Source organism: Sminthopsis crassicaudata, chromosome 3, assembly GCF_048593235.1.
Source record: "Sminthopsis crassicaudata isolate SCR6 chromosome 3, ASM4859323v1, whole genome shotgun sequence".
NCBI lineage: Eukaryota > Metazoa > Chordata > Mammalia > Dasyuromorphia > Dasyuridae > Sminthopsis > Sminthopsis crassicaudata.
Genome location: NC_133619.1, coordinates 564,086,258 through 564,093,219, shown reverse-complemented (window position 1 = coordinate 564,093,219; position 6,962 = coordinate 564,086,258).

The window sequence follows — 6,962 nt, the reverse complement described above, 5'->3', positions numbered from 1 at the left end:
AAGATCAAAATGGGTCCATGATTTAGGCATAAAGAGGGAGATAATAAATAGATTAGAGGAACAGAGGATAATCTACCTCTCAGACTTGTGGAGGAGGAAGGAATTTATGACCAGAGGAGAACTAGAGATCATTATTGATCACAAAATAGAAGATTTTGATTACATCAAACTAAAAAGTTTCTGTACAAATAATACTAATGCAAACAAGATTAGAAGGGAAGTAACAAATTGGGAAAATATTTTTAAAAACAAAGGTTCTGACAAAGGTCTCATTTCCAAAATATATAGAGAACTGACCATAATTTATAAGAAACCAAACCATTCTCCAATTGATAAATGGTCAAAGGATATGAACAGACAATTCTCAGAGGAAGAAATTGAAACTATATCCACTCACATGAAAGAGTGTTCCAAATCACTACTGATCAGAGAAATGCAAATTAAGACCACTCTGAGATACCACTACACACCTGTCAGATTGGCTAAGATGACAGGAACAAATAATGACAAATGTTGGAGGGGATGTGGGGAAATTGGGACACTAATACATTGCTGGTGGAGTTGTGAAAGAATCCAGCCATTCTGGAGAGCAATCTGGAATTATGCCCAAAAAGTTATCAAACTGTGCATATCCTTTGACCCAGCAGCGCTACTACTGGGATTATATCCCAAAGAAATACTAAAGAGCGGAAAGAGACATATATGTGCCAAAATGTTTGTGGCAGCTCTTTTTGTTGTAGCTAGAACCTGGAAGATGAATGGATGTCCATCAGTTGGAGAATGGTTGGGTAAATTGTGGTATATGAAAGTTATGGAATATTATTGCTCAGTAAGAAATGACCAGCAGGAGGAATACAGAGAGGGTTGGAGAGACTTAAATCAACTGATGCTGAGTGAAATGAGCAGAACCAGAAGATCACTGTACACTTCAACAACAATACTGTATGAGGATGTATTCTGATGGAAGTGGAAATCTTCAACATAAAGAAGATCCAACTCACTTCCAGTTGATCAATGATGGACAGAGGTAGATACACCCAGAGAAGAAACACTGGGAGGGGAATGTAAATTGTTAGCACTAATATCTGTCTGCCCAGGTTGCATGTACCTTCGGATTCTAATGTTTATTGTGCAACAAGAAAATGATATTCACACACATGTATTGTACTTAGACTATATTGTAACACATGTAAAATGTATGGTATTGCCTGTCGTCGGGGGGAGGGAATAAGGGAGGGGGGGTAATTTGGAAAAATGAATACAAGGGATAATATTATAAAATATATATATATATATAATAAAAAAAATTAAAAAAAAAAAAAAAAAAAAAAAAGACAAGAAGTCATTTATCTGTGAATAGTAATTCTTGCAGCTGGAGTTATCTTGGTCTTTAATATAAGCAGGGAGAGTTCACACTGCTCCCTTGGCCATTTTGCCCTTACTTACAAATAGAAAGGCTTCACTTCTTCTTTGAAAACTTTCTTTATTCCTTACATGACTGTTCTAGAAATAGGTATGGCAGTGGATTAGAGGAAAATGAAATGCCTTAAATAGAGAGCTCTGGTTCTCAGAACCTTTTCCTTTTTCAAGCACAGCATAAGTATTTACTGAAAATTCTTGCTCTGGATAAAGCAAGAGAATTATATAAGATGCAAGTAAGGCTTCCCTCTCAGTAGGGATATTGAAAGCCTTTCTTTTCAACTGATATCATGTCCTTTTTATAGGACAAAAACTGTCAGAGAAACGGAATTTCTACAGTTTGTCTGAAGAGAAAAAGAGGGCAATCAGAATTATTCCTGGCTTCTCAGGCAATACCTACTTTGTCTATATGTTTGGGAGTATTCACACTGAGGATATCAGAGGAAGAACATTTTTTATACACACTTTGTCCTGGGATGAAATTGTTGAAGAATACAGCTACACAAGAGCAATCATTAATTTTAGGAATTGCATTCGGAGTGATCAGTCATCTAGCTGGCCTTTTAACCCCTACTAAAATGGTATTGTGAGCAAATATCTGTGCACACAGATTGAAGTGGTTCTGGATGTTATTGAATCTATGTATTTAATAAACTTAACATCTTGTCAAAAGTTCATGTCATATTGCTTTTGTATTTGGTCAGTCATAATTTATAAATGTAGAACAACTTTTTTTCTCAATATTTTATTTTTCCAAATACAAATAGTTTCCAGCATTCATTTTTGCAAGATTTTGTGTTCCAAATCTTTTTCCCTCCCTCCCTTACCTCCCCCCTCTTTCTAAGCAACAAGAAATCTAATACAAGTTAAATACATATAATCCTTTTAAAGATATTTCCTTTTTATTATATTGTACAAGAAATATCAAATCAAAAGGGAAAAAACATGAGAAAAAAAATAAGCTAATAAATAAAAAGGTGAAAATACTTTGTTTCAATCTACATTCAGTCTCTTTAGCTCTGTTTCTTGAAGCAGATGGCATTTTCCATCCCAAATCTATTGTAATTGCCTTGAATCACAGCATTGCTGTGAGAAGCCAAGTCCATCATAGTTGATCCTCACATGTACAGGGTTCTCTTCATTCTTCAGATTCTTGATTCTTCTCTCTCTGCCTTTTCACCAAAAACCTCACTGGATAAATATTACAGGATCTGAGAATGGCTGATGCTTTACTAAGACCAGTTTCTGAAAAACATTCCCTTTATCACTGGAAAGTTCTTCTGAAATTACACATCCTGATTTGCAATCATTATTTGAGAACTCACCTCAATGTAGAAGCCTGCTTAATAAATGCAGTTACTGAATATTCACTCCAATTTGCACCATCTGGGATATGCTTTTATTTGATTGAAGGATAGCCAGATAGAAGTAGTAGTGGCCACTAGGTGGCCCTATGCACAGTGTTTTTAAAGTTCAAGTCTGTCCTCACATTTACTAGCTGTTTGATTGTAGGTAGGTCATTTAGCTTCTGTCTGCCATGGTCTCATCACCTGTAAAATGGGAGAAGAAACACCTACCTAACAGGGTTGTTTTGAATATCAAATGGGGTATGCTTCATAAATAGGTAAAAATTTCTAAACCTTAAAGTACTTCATAAATGTTAGCTACTTTAGCTATTATTAGTAATCACTTCAGACCAGCATTTTCACTTAGCCAACTGAGAATAAAACAACTTTAGTCAGCTTTGTATTGCAAATGGAAACCTGAATATGACGTTTTGAATTCAATTTCCACTGCCCAAACTGAGTAGATCTGTGGAATCTGGGCTAAATCCCCGGCCCTGGTTTTCTGTTTTTATCCTTCCATGAAGACACAAATTTTAATCTCTGCTCTCTGCACTACCTTGTGCATAGTAAATGATAGATTTGAGTTGAAGTAAACTTTTGATATAAAAAAGGGGTTATCTGGAGAGGATAAAAGGAGAAAGAAAATAGAATAAATAGGAGGAACTACAGTTAGCAATAGTAATTAATTACTAGTCAAAATATTTTCCCCCTGAAGCAATTGAGGTTAAATGACTTGCCCAGGGTCACATAGTTAGGAAGTGTTAATTGTCTGAGGTCAAATTTGAACTTAGGTTTTCCTGACTTTAGGGCTGACGTACTATCCACTGGACCACCTAGCTGCCCCCTGTCAAAATAATTTTGAAGCAAGTTTTTCTGATAAGGCCCCATTTTTAAAACATATAAGGAACTGAGGCAAATTTATATTAAAAAAATGATTTATGCCCCAATCAATAAATAACTAAAAGATATCATTTATGCCCAAAGGGCTAAAAATCCATGCATATCCTTTGACTTAACAATACTACTACTAGGTAAGAATCCCCAAAGAGATTTTTTTTTTAAAGGAAAAGGACCCACATGTTCAAAAATATTCATAGCAGCTTTCTTCCCAGAATCAAAAATTGTAAATTGAGTAGATGCATATCAATTGGGGAATGGGTGAACAAATTGTGGTACATGATTATGATGGAATATTATTGTTCTATGAGATATAATGAACATGATGCTCTGAGGAAAAATCCTGGAAAGCTCTGTATGAACTTAAGCAAAGTGAAATGTATTATATATACAAAGTAATACCAATATTCTGGGATGATCAGTTGTAAATTCTCTGAAATACAATGACCCACAATTACTCTGAAGGATTTATGATGAAAAATACTATCCATACCAGAGATGGAATTGATTGTGTCTGAATATACAATAAACCTTCTCTTTGTGTGTGTGTGTTTTTTTTTTAATATTTTCTTGAGATATTTGATTTTTTGGATAGAAAGTCTATGATTTCTTGCACACCTTGACTTTTATAAAAATGTTTTGCCTAATTTCACATGTGATTTCTTAATAAGCTCTGGGAGTAGGGATAAAGTAAAGAATCTGGAACTGAAAAGTCTTAAGAATAAATGTAAAAAAAAAGTGCTTTAAATACAACTGGGGGAAAATAATAAATAAATAATTTAATTTTAAAAAACATGGGGTGATCATAGCAGTGGCATAGAAAGTAATAGAAATAGGAAACTAGGGTCATGAGTAGATTTTTTAAAAAAAATGAATAAAAGAACAGAATGAAAGTCAGGAGGAATAGACAGTTTAGAAAACAATATTTCATTAATGCAGACTTTAAAAAGAAAGATAAGCTGACCTGTGAATACAGATTTATAGTTTTGAGTAAAAAGTTTCTTTTTTGTTCTTCTTTACACATGGAAATGCTCTTTTTATTTCCTCTTGGCTAGGTTCAGAATTTTTTTTTTTTTAATCAGATCGATAGGATTTGAAAATTCAAAAGGCACAGTGATCATATGTTGAGAATTTAAGACCAACATTACTATTTTTATTTTCAACATATTAATTATTTTTTCATTTAACAAAAATTGTTATTGAATCTAAATTTTAAAAATGACTATCACTGTCCTGGCAACTTCACAGGTTGTTATGAGAAAACACCTTTTTGAACACAGAGATTTAAAATAAAGTACTATAGAAATGTGAAAAAATGTCTTTTATCTTTGTTCAAATGACTAATTTATTGACAATTATATAGAATGTCTAATACATTTTTCCAGTACATGGCCTTTGTGTCCTGTTTTGTGTCATCACAATCTCTGTTTTCCTCATGCCCCAGAACTTGCTACTCATGTCTAGTTCAGGAACCCAAAAATTATACCAGTTAATGTCACAGTAATATCACAATAATTTTATCTTAAAATGTCATAACATGTAGAGATGGTAAAGTTTTGTCACAGATTTTATCTTGCTAACAATCCCCCACTGAGGAAAGAGAGTGAATCAAATCCCCCTCCCATTCTACATCTCTACAGGGACAGATTAGAGATAAGAAAAATAAAATAGAAGAAAAAAAGGAACATAAAATTTCTTGATTTAGGAAAAATATAATTCTAAAAATAAACTAAGTAAGTAAACCAATTGTTAACTTGGGCTCCTGAGTGAAAGAGTTAGAAATTTAGTCCAACAAATCTATCTCCAAATGGTGAGACTGATTGTATCTGCCTTATGGGCACTTGGTCAACTAAATGAGGGAATTGAAAAAGTAGCCTCAGGAATGGTATTAATCAGGGATAATCCTGCTTGAGTTGTAGGATGGATTTTGGGATTATACCTGTGTTTTTAAGATTTATGGAAAAACTTCAGGTTGATAGAAGAGATATCTGAACAGAATTTTGGAGACCTTTGGTTTTCAAAATTTGCCTAAATGTACTGATAGCATCTACAGGAGTCACAATGGGCTTGTCACTTAATGGAGTCTATCATTTTCTGGGGATAGGTTTGAGAGAGTTACTGATAATTCAGTCATGTATGACATACCTATTTTCCATGGAGTTTTTTTGGTCAAGATACTGAAGGTGCTTGCAATTTCTTTCTCTAGTGTGTCCCTGTTGAGGTTCAAAAGGAGACCCCCAAAAGGTTGGAGTTGAAGACCGGTGTCTTGAGGTGTCTCAGAGGAATTTGCAGGCTAGAACCCATCTCCAAGTCAAGGGGCAAAGTTTATTATAATTGTAACTACAATTGAAGGAGGCTAAATTCCAAAAGGATTTAGCAAAAAACCAGGAGCAACAAGATAAATTTATAGGAAAAGAGATCCAGTCCTTTGGGTCACTGATATACAAATTTTATGACTTAGAGGTAGAACTGAGGAGTGGTCTGGTATATACCTCACTATTGAATGTTAAGGTTCAGATGGGGGGTTGAGGAGTAGTCAGGTTATGCACTTTACCATTTGTCTCAGAAACCCTGTTATCACTGACCTAAAGATTGTTATCTGGCAGTCAGCAATATTTCTAGGATTATTTCTTAGTATTTCTAAAGCCAGGAGACTTTAGGTTCCTTGACAAACCTTTGGCCCTGGCGTCTTTCTAACTGAGCTTTACTTCCAAATTTCTACAATAAACCTCTTATTTATCAATCTAGGTTTTCGGGCCTGTAAATTCATTTTCCAGGGGACACTGCGCCTCATGGGATTATCTATGCACCAAGAAATGGGGTCCTCCTTTCCTCTGGCTTCAGGATTACTGTTGTAATTCTCCTAAGAGCTGCCTCCATGATACCCTTCTCAAGCAGTTTGAAACCTAAACTCACTTGGGACAAAGGGATACAAGTCTAATATTCTGGAGCTACTTCAGACTGAGAAGGAGCACAGAACTGTCAAGTGGGGTCCAGACTGAGAAAGGGATACACCTGACTTGCAGCATCCAGGGTTTGCTGAGTGTCAGCATCAAGTATCAGGTGATATTCCGATTAAAACAATAATTAGAAGTTCATAGTTTGGAGTCTACAAGGAACATCTCCCTCACACACAGATTTAAAATGCCACCGTCAGCAATGAGCAAAAAACCCAAATAAATAAAAGTGGATTTTATATGGGAAAGACTAGGAACCCCATCCAGAGGAAGTCTTGGGGGAGAAGAGATGAGGCTGTCATGAATGTCTCACACTCAGACAGTTTTTCCTAAATATCAAAGG